The 20,588-nt window shown below is 41.8% G+C and overlaps 1 non-coding gene across 1 annotated transcript; it reads left to right on the top strand.

Moving 5' to 3' along the window:
* The first annotated feature begins 20,481 nt into the window (after nucleotides 1-20,481).
* LOC120256202 lies at nucleotides 20,482-20,588 on the top strand. The gene has a single exon (XR_005535228.1). It is a non-coding gene; the product is annotated as a small nucleolar RNA R71 (small nucleolar RNA).

Genomic DNA, 20,588 nt, shown 5'->3' with positions numbered 1-20,588 from the left:
CTTTATTACTTTACTGATAACTACTGTTACTTCACAAAATGCTCTTGAATCGCACTTTCACCAAGGCCACATGGTAGGCACATTTATAAAGGTAGATTACGTTATCTTTAATAAAAATCACATTTGATGAAGATCTTGCTTATTATTGCTGAGTGAGAACACGTAATGCTGGCGGCCTCATTTAAGTATTCCTTTCATTACAAGCAGGTTGGCGCTTTGCCACCCACATGTCTTTTTGGCACAATTTATTGTCTTCATGTTTATTCTTTCGAAGATTTCATCAACCATTGCATCCACGATCTACTTTGGTTTCTTTGCTGCTTGTCTCCCACACGACCCTACACGCGCAAAAGAACACAAATACATTGCAAAGTAGTAAAAGCTGGGAAAAATAAATGCTCGATATGAAAAGAATACTTTGTATTACTATTACAGGCTTATTAGTGAGCAGGGGCCATGAAGCTATCGATAAGACTTTGAAACATTTGGACCTTTTGGAGGGCATCTTTTTCTTGGGCCCTTTTTTAACGCCACACTGCCAGGCGTTCGATGATTTACGGAAAGCTTCACCAAGGAAGAAACATTGAAAGCGGAGGTTGGGGAGAAGATCTAAGGCTTCAAATCATGTTTGAGAGATCTCTTTGAACCTTCAAGATCTTCTGACATCAAGGAGATCTAAAGCTAGAGGAGTAGTTCTCGCTTCTTTTTCTTGTTTATTTTTTCTCTCAAACGAGAATTAGCATATGGTTTGGACATGATAGACTCGGAGTTTGCTTATTTGTATTTTGGGTGATCATCTTTGTTTGATGTATTGTTGGATATTATATTTCTTTTATAGAATCGTGTAATTTGTGGTTGAAAGCTTTATGTTCATTGATGTGTTGCGGTTGCTTGAGAACTCCAATGGTTTCAACTTCTAGGTTGTGCCAATTGCACAACCATCACCTTATACTAGACACACTTCGGCTTGGAAGGATTTGCTGTATTAATATACCATGGCAGTCGGGTATTTGTACCTCAAACATTAAGGTTGGAGCTGGTTGGAGTTCCGACTTTGAGGTCAAAAGATTTTTCAGTGTAATATAAACATAGGAGGACTTGGGCGGAAGTGATTGAACCAATACTTGTAGCGGATAGGGTTAATCAATGTCGTGGTTGACTACTTTAGGAGTCTCTCTTGGCCCAAACTATCATCTCAGCATTTTCATTCTAAATTAAGGACCTAATGACAATCTAGGGGGATTTCATCCAAATCTGCCTTCTTGTGTTTTGATTCTCCCATGAATTACCAATTGTATGTAGTAGTAGTTTGGATTTCATTATAGTTAGTTCTTCTCTTTTTATAATTCACAATTTCATCTTTTGAGTATTAGAAAATATATAAACCCGAAAGAGTAATAATGACTCTTTGTCCCCATGGAATATGACCCTCTTGTTCTTTGTGAGAGATATTATGATACAGTGTGCTTGGATCTGTCGGTGACGATGACCCTTGCGTATTACGACAAAGTGCATGTGTTTATCGATAATAAATCCGGGTGAGTGGGTTATAGTATCCACGGTAGGGAATAAAAATATTAAAGTTGCTACTTATCAGGCAGATGAAGAATGATTTATGTTGATGAAATGTAATATAAGCAAATAAAAAGAAATGAATGAGGGGCACTAATAGAGGTGAGGAAGGCAATCCCGATAGAGAGTGGGGTACTACAGTGGCTTCTCACATGTTTTAAGTGTAAGACCGACTATTATGTCTCCCTAGTGAGTGCTGGATAGGTCATGGACATCTTGAATACAAGGTCCCAAACCTAAGGTCATGGCTGACTAACTTTCTATCTTATGCCTCGGTGGAGAAATCAAGCAGTCTCAACACCTCACACTGTAAAGTTACAAAGGCAACTCTGAGAGTTTCAGGTGATTTACACTATTACATGTGTAGATCTAACCCTTTGGTCCAACAAAAGATCCTAGTCTCAATTAAGCAATTAACTAAGTCGGCACAAATGTGGCCTTTTGTTCCTCACTGTTAAGCCTCATTGAGTTCATCCCTTAAGCCTTAATACTACTGTGACAGAACTCTTGGAATGGAGGTAGGATGAAATCTGTCAATGAGGAGATGAGGACTCAGCTATCTCTAGACTCACCCTCGACCCTCTCAACCTTGCTTTGTCTAACCCTATTGTTGTATCACTCATCACAAGGTTGCAAGATGGTCCCTCAACTGGAAGTCTCGACTTCTGGGAAATCATTCAAAGCATTCAAGATTTGAGAACTCAGTAGAGACATCAATTAGAAAGCATAATAAAACCAATGAAAACAAAAACATCCTCGGGTTTAAAATCCAGAAGTACCCCACTGAGGGTTTACCTCTCCATGAATCAAGATACGATAATGAACCAAAGTAAAAACAAGTAATCCGCATAGGAAAAAACGCAAATAATCCGTTCGATGGTCTTGTAAGTGTAGCCTAAATCTTCTCAAAGGGTCTTGTCCGGCCTGGGGCACACTTCGCCCCGGATGGTGCTTAAATGAAAGCTCCCCAGAGCCTTCTTCCAAGCAAATGCAGTGTTGAATCCATGAGCTTCTCATGGACTTGCCAAAACCTCTAAAGCTGTGGCCTCCCAAAGATGGAGAAAATTAGAGAAGGATGATATTTCTTTCGTCCGAATGAACATGGCTTAAAATAGAAATTTGAATTGAATACACACTTCTGGATTTTCACGAACATGGAATTTCCACATGGGCATGAGAATTTCACCTGTGGATCTCTGGAAACACGATTTTTGACGGCTATGGTAGAAATGCGCAATAGTAGCCCCGCTGCATAATAAATTGCTACAATACTCACCCTAGCAAAACACTCCCAATTCCACACTTTTCATCATTGTGCAACATAAAGCGGGCTGCGTTTGTAAATGAATCGCAACTCTTCTTTAAATCAAAGGCTTCATTGGTGAAGATGTACCAGTTAATGCCTGAAGTCGGGATAGGCGATGTGGTGCCTTTCACTGCCCTCAACTCATTATAATGACTTTAATACATGAGTTGGTACACACATTCACAAAAATGTAATCTTAGAGCCTTTAACTGGTAATCATGGAGTGTTTGTCCCTTGAGATTCACAAATAATTCAAGATCTACTTTTGGCTTCTTTTCTTTAATACATAGCTTTATAACCGTTACACATACAAAAAGAACAAAAATACATGTGTGCGGCAAACTGATAAAGTAATGCTCATGTGAAAGAACACTTAAGCATTCTTAACACACAAAGACTTATCAAGCTCACCCACACTTTACCCTTTTAGCATCCTCAAGCAAATAAAACTTCCAGTAAGCATAGAAGAAAATATTGAAGTGCTGCTTAGGTTCCTTTCAGCATGCGAGCGACTCTGAAAGGAACTTTCAAACATATCGAAAAATCCAGTGCTCTAGCTAAAAACTTGAATCAAAAGGACAACAAACCCGACATGGGTAACGTATTGTGTGCTAAACTCACTCAAGTAAACCCAGTATAACCAAAGTTCCACAGTATAAGGGACTGTTGTCTACAAAATTATAACAAAACAAAGGATGTAGTAGCTTCACACATCCTCTAAAGGTAGCCACTTTCGAAGCCATACAGCTAAGGTGGCTTTCTTCGAGGTGGTAGCTCTCTTTCTACCGGGTGGTAGATTTCACTCATCCTATAAGATAGCTCTTTCTCCTCATCGAGGGCATAACTAGTATCCAACATGAGCGTAGCTGTACTTCCTCCCCGTGGCGGCTCTTTTCCACACCCAATACACAGCTAAATAATCTATTTACTGCTGCCATTTTCTAATTTTTTCCATAAGATAGACAAGAAACAAACTAATTAATCCTTCTACATCAAACTTGAGTTTTCAAAAGTTTCATGATGATGGTGCTAAGTAATGTCGGGCAAGAAATTCCTATAAAATTCAAGTAAAAAGCCAGAGCATGAGAACATTCAATGACAAAACTACTCCTAAACTCAAGAATACAAGCATTACAACTAAATTGACTTCCATTGGCCCATTGAGCATGTATATCAATCAAAACTTTTGTAAAGACATGTGCAAAGTGAACTTCCCCCCGCTGACACACACTTAAGATGTACATTGCCTCAATACACATACAACACAATAGAAAGTATAGAACGATAAGTGCTTGTGTGATAAGAATAGAAGTGTTCTTTCCATATGATGAAGCATTACTTTTATCAGGTTTTGGTTGATCACCCATAAGTGTAAGACAGCTAAGTAATACCTTGTGCAAAGCTGAGGATCATATTCCACCAGGGGCTGAGCTCCTGTACTCCTCCTGTCACTTTCTAACCTTACAACTTAAACGCGATGTACTACTTTTAAGCCACATGCAGAATATTAATAAAACACAAGCATAACAATTCCAAGGCGAGCAAGAAAGTCTGCCAGGCAATGATACGATAGAATAGGCCTAGGGAGTGAGGAACCTAGAGGTATGTCAAGATGTATGGATGGTAAGGCAAGAAAAGCAAGGGTGATTTAGACCGTGAGACCTCAACAATAGTTCAACCCAATTTCTGGAAGTTAAACCCTAATCACGTACAAATGACAGGGATACTATAGCAATCATATTCTATGATTGCATTAGAGTGAATGGAGATCGTGCAGCAAGGATGTAACTTTCGGTTTATCTCCTTGTGGTTAGGAGAGTCGGCTTCTATCCAATTTACCTGCGGCATGTTGGTGAAGATCTCCCCTTCTAGCTCAATAATGATCATTACACGCGAATATGTCTGCATACTACATGCGAAATATTTGAGCAAAGAACTAGGATTTCTCCACATAATAGTTTACAGGCATAAAACACAATGAACTAAACCATAAATCACGCAATGCATTCCAAATAAAAGTGGAAGGCATCCAAAAATACATGATGAACCCCCAAAGGTTTCCCCACCTACATCCGATGGCCTTGGGGGTCTAGTCAATCTTAATCACACGAAACAAGAATACATCTCAAACAATACAAAAAAGTAAATGCTTAAATTGTGAAGTTTGTCACCACCCCAAGCAGTGTCGATGAGGGGCTGATAGAGGTCCTCATTGAGCCTAACTACTACCTCATTAGCACCTCGTTGAGCCGGTATGCCTTGAACAAACATGTGCTATTTCCTGCTTCATAAAGTAGTCATCCGAGCTCCATCTGCAGTGACATTGAGGCGTATGCCATGATTCATTTCGAAAACCCACGGTGCTTTCTGATTGGAAAACTCTGATGCATGACCTATTTTTCAAAGTGAATATACTTTCTGATCACAAATGTTCTCATAAGTTTAGTACCACCGAGCAAATAACACGATTAGCTTTCGAAATGGGGCATCAATTCTAGCAAAAATACACGCTAGGTAACGTACATATACTAAAATATATTTGGAGCACTTATCAAATACACCCACACAGAATTTAGCGTCCCAACAAACACATCATGAAAAACAACGACAATGATAGAAGTGGCTAAATATCAATACCTCTAACAAACAAATACAAGACTCTTAAGCATTGGAAAATGATAAAAAAGATAATGAGTTACCAGCATTAAGCACAACAAAAGATCTTGTCTCTTTTCCTATATATGCAGCTGTATGTGTAAACCTTGTATTTCATCTGCCGACTTTAGTCCGACCCTCTTGAAGCTTCAATCATTCGACTCTGAATGCTAATCACTCCCATGCAAAGGTACTAAGTCTTAAAATGCTAAGTGCTACTCTAGCTGAACAAGTAAAAAGATCAACTAAGTCCTAAACAGGAACTAACCACTTTTCCTCGGAAACCTCTGTTAAATTGCCCAAAAATATCACTGGGTTTTTATTTTTTATTTTCATTTCATATTTTTTTTCTTGCTTTTGGTCAAAATTATACCATTGCTGAAAATCTTTACGGAGGTGCACATGCTGGTTAGGCACGAGCCATAACTCACTGGGTGCTGGTCTGTTAGAAGCATTCATAGCCGTTGGAAGGAATCTTGAGCAACTCATTTTTTCTCTTTTCCTTTTTTTCACTTATTTTCTTTTTTTACGCTCACTGGATAAATCTTGGGACTACTCTACATGTACCATAAAACTATGGCTAGCTCAACAAGACTTAGAAGTTGTTAAGAGTTCATTGAAGAAAGAACTTAGATTCTAGGCCAGTATCAGGAAGTTGTGTTAATATTCAAGAGAGATAGAGTAGTCATGTTGGCTATTCCGAGCATGAACACAAGATTAGGTGCAAGATAATACTAGAGGTGAAGTAAGATTCCAATAAAGCACACAAAGCATGTAACTCACATCAGTATTCGACCATACTAGAAGAATTACACATGAACCAGACCAAATATCATGGGTACACTAGCATATGACAATAACCCCTAGTACTTTATTACATACACCTAGTGTTGTGCATTGTTCCCCGTATTGCGCAATCATGAAAAACATAATAATGGCGCAATAAAACAATGGAGGAGGGTGGAACGAACTTCTCAGGCCAAATCTTATGCACAGGTGAAGGAAGCCTAACAAGAGGTGTTGCAAGCTTTTGCATGGCGGAGTCGCTCCATGGAATGTGGAGAGGCTCATCGATCTCCCTTAATACACATGGCATAAAGGGGCATGTGCATTCAAACAAAAGTGAATTGCCAAAATAAGCCAGGAAGTAGTCAAAACAAAATACTAGATAGTGGCGAGTTCACACAATGTTGGTAGGGCATCCCTCCCAACTTATTACAATAAGCAGACACACTTTTTTCAAAAAGTAAAGCAAAGAAATAAACTAAAAGCTAAAGCAAATGTCCATGCTCGGATGTCCAACTAGTCATTTACAGATGTTTGAGAGATCTGGTTTGTCTTGGTGTGCTTGATTACTCAAACACCTCAAAAGTAGTTGGTGAAAAGGTAGGTGACCAGTGAGAATAGCATCACCCACCATAGTAAGTAATTCCTTCGAATTAGTTTCATGTGTCCCAAATATTTTCCAAAATACACCTTTCTATAGCAGTGGAAGTGTGCACACTTCGGTTTGGTCTTTGAGCTGCACATACGCCTTATGATTGATAGCTTGCTTAGTGTAGTTCTTGAGGTTGGCATTGTGTGTTTCTTGGATGTTTGGAGGCAAATTTCTTGGCTTGTGAAACATTCCTTTGACAGCTCGAAATAATTTGAAATTTCCCGGTCGTCACTTCTATGAGTGTTGGTGTTTCTTTAGAGTGAAATTCAAAGGACATCAGTGAGGTAAACTTCACATTTTCATGAGTGAAAGGAGGTGGAGATTGTTCCTTCTTTTCTTGAGGTGTTGGATGAGAATGAGTGATACTAACACACTACACTACTTACACTTTCACCGGACCTCCTTCAAATAACATTGATCCCTTTTCTTTGCCATTGATGCACGTAACTTTTCTCCTTTGGCTTCTTCAAATTAGCTTAACTTGGAGAGAGAGAATTGACGTTCTTCTTGATATTCCATTTCCTAGCTTTTCAAATATTCATCCAATGGGTTTTAATGATGGCACCTCACCGCACGCGATCAGAAATTAAAAGTTCAGTTTCGATCCAACAAAATAAAGCATGTCATCATGGTCACAAAGGGTGTTTCATGGCATGATGGGTATACCTTTGCTTCCTCCTCGCAGCACTTAATGTTAATTTTCCTCCTTTCAAAAGTCAATGATCAAACAGAAGTACGCACACCACGCAAGCACCGCAGCCCGACACGTAATACGCGATCGCGCAGCAGATGGAGTCTTATATTCAGGGGCACGAGGAGCACTCGCTTCTTACATTGTTTACGGCTCACCGATTCAAAGATAAGAGAAGAAAGAGAAAGCAAAATGAAAAGTGAAATGAGAATCTTAAAGTGCGAAACAAGTAAAATACGGGAGATGCCCAAGGTTGGAAATGGGTCATGGATCACGGATTCCCAAGGGGGCTACTATAGTGGGTAGGAAATTGAGTAATAAAGCACTGATGGCTAGTTGGACCCGAGAAAAGCCAAGACCTAAAGTCAACCCGATGGTCACGACAATTGACCCTAACCCGGTGCAGTGTTGAGCACGGGAATCTCTTCGCCCAACTTCCCCTCAGTTGCAAGGAGAATGTAGGTTTCTCACAAGTTGGGGTGGAAACACAAGTAGTTTTCAACCCGTAGGGATTGGAGGGGTACAAATACCCGATGGTCACGGCATATTTATACGATGAACCCTTCCTAGTTTGGTGGAGTCTAGCACTAAGGCAATGGTCATGCTACAAAAGTGCTACCAAGAATTTGATACGTCACTCAATCAAATATACCAAAACAAGCAAGAACATCAAACAAGGATCACAACAAGCCAAACATGCATAAACTACTCAAACAATCCAAAAACATCACAAGTTCACCCCCATAGGTTCACCTATCAGGTGACCTAGGGGTTTTAGTTATTCATGTTCAACAAGAAAAACCAAATAATCCATACAAACAACTAAAAGTAAACATGAGGAACACTCCCTCAAATGATGGGAAGGTCGAATGAGCCTAAAGAATTCAGGAGAAAGCCTTCGAAGGCGCCACTCGAAGGGGTGGCTTCCGTTATCTGTCAACCTCCAAGCAATGATGCCCTAGAGTAGATCCTCCTCGTTCTTGCTCTCCCGCTTGAGAAAAATGCTCGGATTTTCCTCCCTTTTTGCCCATCCTAAAGCTTGGGTTCAAGTGATGTGGAAGTGTTCTCCAAACCCTAGCCGGCCTTGTCCCCAAAGAAGAAGAAAAATCCAGAAGAAGATGCCCAAAATGCCCTTCAAGACCTTATAAGTGCCGGGATCCCGACAGGTAAAGTGGGATTGATATCACAGGCCATATACCGAGGCCCCTCAGGGGCAATTTTCAGTTTTCTGCCGAGAAGCCTGCGATGAGCTAAAGTGACTGCTACAGTGAAACGCTACGATACAATCTTGTGCTGTTCTGATAATCCGGCCCTCGAAGCATACGTTTTGATCCGAATTCATCCCCAATCGCGTCTGCCGAGCTACGAGGGGCTTCTAAACGGGCCTGAAATGCAAAAAAATACTACAATTTAGACCAAAAAAAGGCATCGATTCAACAAATAAATATAAAAAGAATAATACAGAACAAATACATACAAAATACATACTTTTAGGCGTTTATCAAACATCCCACACCTAAGCGTTTGCTTGTCCCCAAAGCAAACAAACATGAAGAACTAAGGAAATAAGATAAGCGAGCTAAAAAAATACGACCTCAAGCTCAAAAGTAAAAGAACTCCTAGCACGAATGGACAGAAAAATCAAGGGAGTGAGCTGGTCGATGAATAGTGAAGTGATATTAGCTTTGTCTCATCTAGAATGCCCCAATGAGTGTGTGCAACCTCCCACCTTGACCTCCACACCCTGGATTATCCCAGGATGCCCTTTCACCTCACACATAATGAAGATGACATTAAAGTGCCAAGACTTCTTCAATACTCGGGTTAAAAGTCCTGCAGTTCCTCAACACGATTTTAACCCTTAAGTGATTATGTAACAGGTTCCAAGAGATCACAAGAGATGCTTTATTTTCTTCCCACACACTTATACACACTTTTCTCTTTTTCTTGGGTCCGCTCTAACATAGGCGCACATAAAAATAATCTTTCGGATGGATGCACATCTTTGGTTAGGCACAAGAGTCACCCACTTACTCAATTACGGTCTACATAGATGCATTAATGCTTATAAACTTATAAAAGCAGAGGAATACTGACATAGACCCCTCTCTCTTTTTGTTTTTATATTTTTATCTTTGTCTAACCTCTCGAGTCACGACAAACAACCTACTACAAACAAGTTCAGTGGAGGAACTCAGAAGCTTTTAAAAGTGCATTGAAGACCAAATTTAACAAATTAATGCCAATGTCATCATGATGGGTTGGTTGGAGGCGTACAAAGGTGGAAGTGATCGTGAACATGTATACAGGTGCACTAAAAGATGAAAGCAGAGCTACATTCAAGCACATGCAATGTACGACTCCACCTATCATTCTACCAAGCCGGGAAGTCCCTAACTAAACAATCATAGCCATCATAGGGTAGTAAGCATGCAAAAAGGATAAAAATACTCCAAAGTAAGAAAAAAACATCCCCACACCTAAAGTCGTACATTGCCCTCAATGTACCTAAGTCGGAGAAAAAAATGGGGAATGAAAAACAATAAGCACGAAATGGAGTAAAAGAAACTTCCACTGATTCCCTGGTGTGATTCCAAATTGCTCCACATGGATCAGGGGCATACCACATAATGAGGGCGATAAGTACAAGCTTTGCAAAATTAATGATCCTGAAAAGAACAAGAAGCCTATCATCATTCACAATTAAAGGGGAAAATGGAAATAAAAATACGGGAGAGAGATCGCCAGTAGAAACAAAAATAGGAGCATAGTAAGGGGAAAGGCCCTAGCTAGCTCAAAAGTACAAAGTCTGAACAACACACAACAAACAAAAGATAGAAACGAGAAGAACAAATACAAAAATACACAAAAAGTATGTCATGGGTCTATGAAGTTTGGAGGAAATGATGATGCAGCATAAGTAGTGGTAGTAGAGGTCGATGAAGATGAGACTGCGAGCAATAGTCGGGAGTTCGACTAAATTGTGCTCAATCGACTGCTTTGTACTCGTGATGATCTCCCTCATCCACTCTCAAGGCTCTGGGATCATTGCTTGGACCTCGGTCTTGAAACAACTCAAACACTATACGCTAAAGATGGTGAACTCTCTCGATCATCTGATCGACTCGAGAATCGATCTCGGCATCATGTGAAGTCTTTGGGGTCCTGTGAACATGATCCTTGCTGCTGTCCAAGGCGATAAGTACTTCCCCGCTTCTCAACAATCCCAAATGGAGACAAGGGTTGGAATCCATAAGGGAACTATAGATCCTACCACAGATATGCCTCTAGTGCGCTCAATCAATCACATGCCGCGGATGAGCCGGTTGATGTAAGGTCCCGCGAAGATAGCTCCCAAACGAACGAACTTGCCTATGGGAAAGAGTCTCCGCCACCAAGTGCCTCATGTGGATAGGACGATGCTTAAAGATGCTATACAACATAATCAGATCGTGAGCGCATCACTACTCCGGTGAGAGTCAGTTCGCCCTTTCAATACTCCTAGTCGGAAGAGCATGAATATATCGGAGGCGGGGGTTGGTGAGTCGGGAGGCCTTTCGAGTACTGAGAGCTAGCTGAGATGGACCTCCAATAAGATGCATTCGCCTTCAAGCGTGGGATTTCATCAAGCGATCTGCTTGAACACAGGTGATCTTAAGTACTCTTCCGTGTATAACCCCATGTGCACACCAATATCATCCTCAGAAACACGATGTTTCTTCCCAAAAAGCTCGAGAATGTGATGTGGTTAGAATGATGAGTGAATGGGTATTCTTTGACCATCTCGAGGGAGCTAAGGACCTCCAAGCTAAGCTCCTTGAATGAGACTTCCTCAATGGAAAATAATTTATCCCAACCATCATGTGAAATGAGCTCCAACACCTTGCCATCTAAACCCAATGTGCTCAAAGCTTCCCAATCGATTTTTTTCTCACCGTGCCGAACACCTTGCGTGATAAGAGTGCATAACGTGTTTTTGTGTTCTTCTTTAGAAAAACCTTGGTTCTTGCACGGGAGGAGTAGGTTCCCTCCTAGCCCTCTTGGAAGCAAATCTCTTGATGGGCATCCTGCACAAGCAAAGTGGAGATCATTCAACCAACTTACAAGCAGAAAGCACCAAAAGAATGAAAAAAATTCAAGAAAATGCCCGATTGCTACGAGTAAATTTCAGAAAAATTTTTCAAGAACTTTGCTTGTAAAAGTAGCCAAAAAAATTCTACAAATCAAGGAAAAAAATTCTTGATAATCATTAAGCATTCATTCAACAACAAAAAAATCCAAGAAACTTCACCCACAAAAAGCATGAAAAAGCTCAAAGTTTTTGAGTGAAAGAACAAACCTTCAACCAAGAGTAAGATGAGCAAATATAATGGTTGGATCCGGCCAAAAAGCTTGCTCAAACTCCAATTTTATGTCACTAAAAATGGAGAAGAGGGGAGAAAGAGCAAAACTAGAGCAAAAAAATGAAGGAAAAGCGGTGGAGAAATGAGGGAGAAAAAGGGTAGAAAGAGTGGAGAAGATGAATGAATAGTGTGGTGCCCTAAAGTCCTTAAGTATACCCTTTCACTCGGGTGGTCTTGCCGACCATCCTTGCGGCCTCAAGGATGGTCCTCGAGATTTTTCCCGACACTGCGTCGATTCTCCACGAGTTGCACACTTCGTTTATGATTAAAACCATGAAAAAAATAAAGCCGGAAACATCGACAAAACACTCAAAAACATCATCAAGATTGCATCAAAAAAACAAGAATTACTCAAAGACCACATGACAAACTAAGAGAATACAAAGGCTAATGAGCTAAAAAAACGATGAAAAACACAAATACAACCAAACCACACTAAAAAAATACAAGTCAAACACACAAACACAAATGAGAAAAAAATAATACGAGGAATGAAATGAACTTGGGTTTGCCTCCCAAGAAGCGCTTGTTTAACGTCGTTAGCTTGACGTGCATTACCTCAAACGATCATGGTGGAACAAATGGATGGAAGTTACCTCGAGCCCTTGGAACTGAGTTGCCACTTGGAAAAATTCAATGAAAGGCATGAGAAAAACTTTAAATTTACCCTGGTTTCCAAAAGAATAAATGATCAACTTCATCCGGGTGGTAATGTGGACAACTTTTTTTCCCCTCTTTTTTTGTTTCTCCTTCGATTTTCTCCAAATCTTCTTAACACCCTTAATTTTTCTTGCCATTGAGTGGTGAATTACCCTCCACTTGATTAATTTGTTGTGTTGGTGGAGGGGGAAGTTCTTCCTCGGTATCTTGGCACGCGAACTCATCCAAGTACTCATCCAAAGGGTTTAAGGCAAGCACCTCCTGCACACAATCAGAAATAATCTCATCGAGTAGTATCGGTGAAAGTACAGGTTTGTCATCATGATCAAGTGTGTGCTTCATTGCTTCGAGGAGGGTGAAGACCACTTGCTCGTCTCCGACCCTCAAGGTCATCTTGCCCTCTTTAACATCAATTAGAGCACCTGAAAGTGTTAAGGAATGGGCGTCCAAGGATCGAGGGAACCTCAACATCATCATCCACATCTAGAATCACGAAAATCTACGAGGAATGATGAGTTTGTCAACTCTAACAAGGACATCTTCGACTACCCCTCGAGGGCCTTCGCATCGATCTATCACGATAGCTGCAATGTCATTCTTGTAGGCCTTAGGTCTTCTAATCCCAGTTTCAAGAACAAGTTGTATGGCATTACATTTATGCTAGCCCCAGAATCGGCTAGAGCATGCTATGTCATTCCTTCACCAAGTACACAAGGAATTACAAAACTACCGGATCCTTTAACTTTTGTGGCGACTTTTTTTCTCTAGAATAGCCGAGCGGTTCGATGAAGTGCAACTGTGCCTTGATCCTCTAACTTTCTCTTATTAGTGAGCAGCTCCTTCAAAAACTTGGCATACTTTGGCATTTGAGCTAGTGCCTCAATGATTGGAATATTTATGTGAAGTTGTTTGAAGATATTGAGGAATTTCTTGAATTGGGCCTCATCCTTATCTTGTTTGAGTCTCGAGAGTGCGGTATCACTGGCTTGTATTCGTGCCCCCTTGAAATGTTAGGATTGGGGGAGTCTTCAACAAGTTTCCTCCCAGTTGTCCTTGCTTGCATGTTCATCCAAATTAGGGGTCTTCCGGGACGGTTACCCCATCATTGGGAGCACTTGGGATCTCTTTTTCCCTTGCTTCCAACTGCCTCCCACTTCTCAAAGTAACAGCTTGTAATTGTTCCCTTGGGTTGCATTCGGTGTTGCTCGGCAAACTCCCGAGGGATCGTTCGACTTGTCCACGAGCAAAGGCTGTCCCACTTGGTTTCTCTAGAGATTGGATGGACGCTTGAACATTTTTTTCGATGCTGACACCGAATTCATCAAGTTTCTTTTTCATTACTGCGAAACGTGCCTCCGTGCCAAGCATGAATCTTGCCAATATATCCTCCAGTGGAGAGTTTTCTTTCTCTTGTGGAGGAGGGGCATGGTATTGGTTTCCACTGAAATGGTGGAGGCTTGTCTTGAGATTGGCCTTGATTCCAAGAGGGATTTGACGAGCCTCTCCAACCATAATTGTAAGTGTTACCAAATTGGTTCCACTGGTCCTCGTGGTCCACCCCAACATAATCAAGCTGTTTCTACAGGAGGTGATGGGGCAACAAAAAAATAGGACATTGTGATGTTGCATGCCCCGCCCCCACAAGTGTCACATGACAAAAGCGGCCTTGGAACCCAAGCTGGACCCCAACTTTGAGCTGGTCAACTATTCGTGCTAGGGGCATCATGCTTCGAATTCGCTCGGTGATATGCTTCGTCAAGGCATCAATCTTTCGCGACCAATGCTGTGGATTCGTTCACCTCATACAGACCCTGCAGCCCTTGGAGGCTTACGTCTAGTGCTCCAATGACACTCGTTCTTTGGACATATTCTCAATTAATTCCTCGGCCTCTTCAGGAAGCTTGTTGCTTAAAGAACCACCTGCCTTTGCATCAATAAGCTGCCTAGTAGCATAATTCAGCCCGTTACACAACATCTGTACTCTCATCCATGCAGGGAAGCCGTGATGAGGACACTTACGAAGAAGGTCCTTAAATCGTTCATGGGCTTCAAATAGTGTCTCACTATCACCTTGCACGAAAGAGCGATATCTCCTGTCTCGATCTTGCGACCTTGCTTGGAGGAAAAATATCGGGCTAGGAACTTCTCGACCATTTCCTTCCAAGTGGTGATGGACCCTGGAGCAAGGGATGTGAGCCATCGCATGTCTTGCACCTCTCAAGGTGAGCAGGGAACAACCTCGATCCGATGGCATCATCGACCTTTGAATTGATCTTGAAAGTGGAGCAGATTTGAAGGAACCGAGCAAGATGGGCATGGGGATCCTCATCCGCTAGACCATCAAACTGTACTGAATTCTGAATCATCCCTATGGTACTCGCCTTGATTTCAAAGTTATTAGCCGGAACGGTTGGTACTTGGACACTAAATTCTTCTCCGGTGAACTGTGGCCTTTCATATTCCGATAGGGTCTTCCTAGGCTCCTCCATGACTGACGGTTCACTTGACTCAACCCGAACCTCTTGTTGTCTAGAACTTTCTGCTGCTTCTCTCAATCGTTGATGCAAAGTTCTTTCTATCTCGTTATCGGGTTCAGTCAAGTTTGCTTGACTAGCTCGTGTCATAAGATGTGTACCTACACGAATTGAGGAGTCAAGATGTTAGTTAATAGTAAGAACACAAAGATGGGTAATTACAAAAGATCATCAACCATAAACACAAAAGACAAACAAAACAAATGAGAAAAATCAAAAGAAAAAGAAAAGGCTTAATCAACAAGTGTAAAGCTTTCCAAATATTCCTCAGTGATTCGTTCCCCGGCAACGGCGCCAAAAACTTGATCGACACGAAGTGTGTACACCCGCAAGCACACGGGGTCATCAAGTAATAAACCACTCGCACTGCGCTGAATGGGTCATATTCCCAAGGGGCACGAGGAGCTACCCTACTCACTTCTTACCCTATTGTTTTAGCTCACCGATTCCAAGATAAGAGAAAAAGAAGAAAAGAAAGCAAAATGAAAAGCGAAATGAAATCTTAAGAAGTACGAAAACAAGTAAAAATACGGGAGATGCCCAAAGGTTGGAAAAATGGTCACGGATCACGGATTCCCAAGGGGGCTACTATAGTGAGTAGGAAATTGAGTAATAAAAGCACGTGGCTAGTTGGACCGAGAAAACCAAGACCTAGAGTCAACCCGATGGTCACGGCAATTGACCCCTAACCCGGTGCAAGTGTTGGTAGCGGAATCTCTTCCGCCCAACTTCCCACACAGTTGCAAGGAGAATGTCGGTTTTCACAAGTTAGGGGTGGAAACACAAGTAGTTTTCAACCCTAGGATTGGAGGGGTACAAATACCCGATGGTCACGGCATATTTATACAATGAACCCTTCCTAGTTTGGTGGAGTCTAGCACTAAGGCAATGGTCATGCTACAAAAGTGCTACCAAGAATTTGATACATCACTCAATCAAATGTACCAAAAACAAGCAAGAACACCAAACAAGGATCACAACAAGCCAAACATGCATAAACTACTCAAACAATCCAAAACATCACAAGTTCACTCCCTAGGTTCACCTACATCCGGTGACCTAGGGGTTTAGTTGTTCATGTTCAACAAGAAAACCAAATAATCCATACAAACAACTAAAGTAAACATGAGGAACACTCCCTCAAATGATGAAGGTCGAATGGCGCAAGAATCCCCGGAGAAAGCCTTCCGAAGACGGCACTCAAAGGGGTGGCTTCCCGTTGTCTTCAACCTCCAAGCAATGATGCCCTAGAAGTAGATCCTCCTCGTTCTTGCTCTCCCCGCCGAGAAAATGCTTGGATTTCCTCCCTTTTTGCCCTCCTAAAGCTTGGGTTCAAGTGATGTGGAAGTGTTCTCCAAGCCCTAGCCGGCCTTGTCCCCAAAGAAGAAGAAGAATCAAGAAGAAGATGCCCAATAAATGCCCTTCAAGAACTTATAAGTGCCCAGATCCCGACTGTTAAACGGGTCATTATACCGGCCGTATACGGACCCCTCGGGAATTTCAATTTTCTGCCGAGAAGCCCGCGATGAGCTATAGTGACTACTACAGTAGCACCACTACAGTAATGTGCTACAATAATCCTGGCGCCGAAAACGCCGTTTTGATGCCAAATTTATCCCCAATCGCGTCGCTGAGCTACCAGGGCTTCTAAAGGGCCTGAAATGCAAAAATACTACAATTTAGACCAAAAATGCATCGATTCAACAAATAAATATAAAGAATAATACATAACAAATACATGCAAAATACATACTTTTAGACGTTTAGACGTTTATCAGTCATTCACCAACTCTTAATGTTAATTTTCCTCCTTTAAGGCCAATTAGGGCACCGGAGGTAGTGAGGAATGGCCGACCAAGAATCAATGGTGTCTCCACATCTTCATCAATATCCATGATTACAAAATCCACAGGAAACACAAATTTTTCCACCCGGACAATCACATCTTCTACAATCCCACGAGGCTTCCTTATTGATCGATCCGCTAATTGTAAAATCATTCTCGTGGGTCTAAGTTCATCAAGACCAAGCTTCACATACATCGTATATTGCATAACATTAATGCTTGCCCCCGAGTCCGCTATGGCATTTTTTTGAACTTCATCCTCAAGTATACATGGGATTATGAAGCTTCCCGGATCCTTTAATTTTTGTGGGAGCTTTTTCTCCAGAATGGCTGAGCAATTTCCCGTGAGTGCAACTATGCTCTCTTCTTCCAACTTTCTTTTATTTGTTAGCAATTCCTTCAAAAACTTGGCATACTTGGGCATTTGAGTTAAAGCTTCCACAATTGGGATGTTTATGTGGAGTTTCTTGAAGATGTTGACAAATTTTTAGAATTGAGCATCCTTCTTATCTTGCTTCAATCTGGCCAGATAGGGAATTGGAGGTTTGTATTCAGACGGCTTTGATGAACCCTTTTGTGGACTTTCCTTATCTTCACTTTGCTTGCTTTTCTCGATAACTTTGTCCACTATGTTAGGATCTTCCACATCGGCTACCCTAGTCTCCTTGACACTTGGGTCAACTCTGACCCTTGTCTCAACCTGTTTCCCGCTTCTAAGGGCAATGGCCTTCAAGTGCTCTCTTGGGTTCTCCTTAGTGTTTCTAGGAAGACTGCCTGAAGGTTGCTCAGATTTGTGATAAGTGCTTGTGCGATATGAATGTGAAGCGTTCATTCCTTATGTTGAGCATTACTTTTCTCAGGTTTTTACACTAATATGTGTGTTTTTATGTTACTTTCGCACACGTAGGGTTGTGAGGCCAAGTATGAAGGAAAGAAGCCAATGTGGATTACAATGCACCGATTTTGGAGGAAATCTTGCTAATGTTCAAACGCGAAGACATAGGTCGATGTGAGATGCTAGAGTGTGTGCCAACCTTCTTGTATTCAAGTTGGCACATCCATTTGGAGGGGCACAAAGGCATTCACACTCGAGCATTCCGACTTATGCACATAGAACAAGAGCTTCACCAATGTGCCTATCATTGAAGATGCAAGTGATCCACGACGTGAACGTGTGGCCGTTTGTGTTACTCCGATGATAGTATGGATTCGGGAAGCTATTCAGGCCGGATACTGTAGTAGAGCACTGTAGCAACACGGTAGAAAGTATTGTAGCAGCACTGTTCATAGCTGGCCGAGAAAACAGGAGTTCAGAGGATCCACACGGGCATGTGGAAATTCTCCACGGGCGCATGAAGCATCCACGCCGGTGTAGTCGCCCGATTCAAGCCCTATTCAAAGTCGAATCAGCCCCGATTTTAGTATTCTTTTCTCCATCTTTTCCCCAACTTGAGAGAGGGCTTCGGCTAGGGTTTCAAGGGGTATTGGCCAAGGTTTTGGATAGGTTCTATGGCTCTAACATCATCATTCCTTAGGAAGAAGGTTGGTAGGGGAGCTTCCGTCGAGGCGTATCCTATACCGGACGAGGGAATCCTTGGACGACGAGTAGAGAACTTTCCATAAGATCATCGACACGACTATCGAGGGGGTTTCTTTATGGATTCATTGCTTTTACATTCTATTTCTTTGATTGTACTTAGCTCCATGGAGAGCTAAACCCTAGTGGGTACTCGGGTATTGTGAACCCTAGGATGTATTTGTTTCTTTGAACCTCTTTATTATGCTTTCAATAAACTAATGTTTATTGTGAGTTCCAACCTTGAATGCTTGATTGTATGAACATTTCCCCTAGAGTGACACTAGGGTTGAGAGTTCTTGTTGGTAACCTTGTGAGTGAGTGACACACCACGAGCGTTAGACAAAGCTAGATTGGAGAGGGTTAAGAGGGTGAGTCGAGAGGTACAGGAGCGTCCCCTTTCCTCTCCAGCGTGATAGATTCTACCTCTGTTCCTCGAGTTCTTTGCGGTCATAATAGAGTGAATGGTCTAAGGGATGAACTTCCACTGGGGCTTAGTTGCTCGTGCAACGGAGTGAAGCATTGAGGTGATCTTAGTATCTAGGGCTCAATTGTGGTTAGGGACCTTCTACCTAGACCAAAGGGTTAGGTCTATAATGAGGAAGAGATTTATCACTTGGAATCCCTAGAGCTCATTGCAACTCTATGCGAGTGCGAGGTGTTGAGATTGTTCGATTTCTCCTCCGGGACATCTATAGAGTTAGGCATAGTTGACCTTAGATTTAGGACTATGTAATTAAGGATTTCCACAACTCACCATTGCATTGATTAGGAAGCATAATAGAGGGTTCTTGCACTTGAAACAATTATCCTAGGCGGAGCATTATCTGGGTACCCCATCTTTATCGATTGCCTTACCCCCTTCTTTACTTTTGCTCTCTTACTTGTTGCTTTTACTGTTGAGAATTGAATCATTGTCACACTCATTATCATTGATCTTTTACATAGCTAAGAATCAAATTAAGTATTTTTATTCCCTACTCCCTGTGGATTCGATACCCGCTCACCCGAGATTATTACTTCGACAAACCCGTGCACTTGTGAGATATACGGAAGGGGACCTTGTCAATTTGCTTTAGCTAGCTGCCCCACTTGGTGCTCAAGAGAATGTACAGAAGCTTGAAGGTTCCGCAAAATGGAGCCAATTTCATTGAACTGTCCGGCATGTTGAGCAAGCTGAGCATTCACCTTACTGATTTGAGTATCCATACTACTGGTTATGCTATTGAATCTTGATTCAGTGTTAATCATGAACTTGGCCAGTACATCTTCAGTAGTACTGGTTGTTGCATTTGGGGACCTTGTGGAGGTGATGCAGCTTTTTGTTGTTGCCCCTGATTCCATGAAAAGTTTGGGTAGTATTTCCACCCCGGATTATAAGTCGAGCTGTAAGGATTCCCTTGTGGCCTTTGTCCCCCAATATAATCAACATTCTCAATTGGGGCGACGGAGGAACTAGCAATAGGACATTGGGCGACTCCATGCCCTCCACGACAAGTGCTACAACTCATCACCGACTCTGACTTCGACCTACTACCCATGAGCATGTCTAGCTTCAGATATAATACATTCACCTTCGTGGCAAGGGCATCATTAGCACTTACTTCATAAATTCTGGCCCCTTGTTCTGGTGTATCTCTTGAGGCCCAATGAGACTCATTGCTTGCCATTGATTCAAGGAGTTGCTCGACATCATCAGGGTACTTATTACTAAGAGATCCACCCACTGCGGCATTGATTAATTGACGAGTTGCATAATTCAACCCGTTGTAGATGATCTGAACCCGCATCCAAGAATCAAAGCCATGATGAGGGCATCTTCGAAGGAGATCCTTAAATCTTTCATAAGCTTCAAATAGAGTCTCCGATTCTCCTTGTTTGAAGGATGAAATTTCTTGCCTTAGCTT

This window comes from Dioscorea cayenensis, unplaced genomic scaffold, assembly GCF_009730915.1.
Source record: "Dioscorea cayenensis subsp. rotundata cultivar TDr96_F1 unplaced genomic scaffold, TDr96_F1_v2_PseudoChromosome.rev07_lg8_w22 25.fasta BLBR01001337.1, whole genome shotgun sequence".
Taxonomy (NCBI): Eukaryota; Viridiplantae; Streptophyta; class Magnoliopsida; order Dioscoreales; family Dioscoreaceae; genus Dioscorea; species Dioscorea cayenensis.
This window is presented reverse-complemented; position numbering and strand designations above follow the sequence as displayed.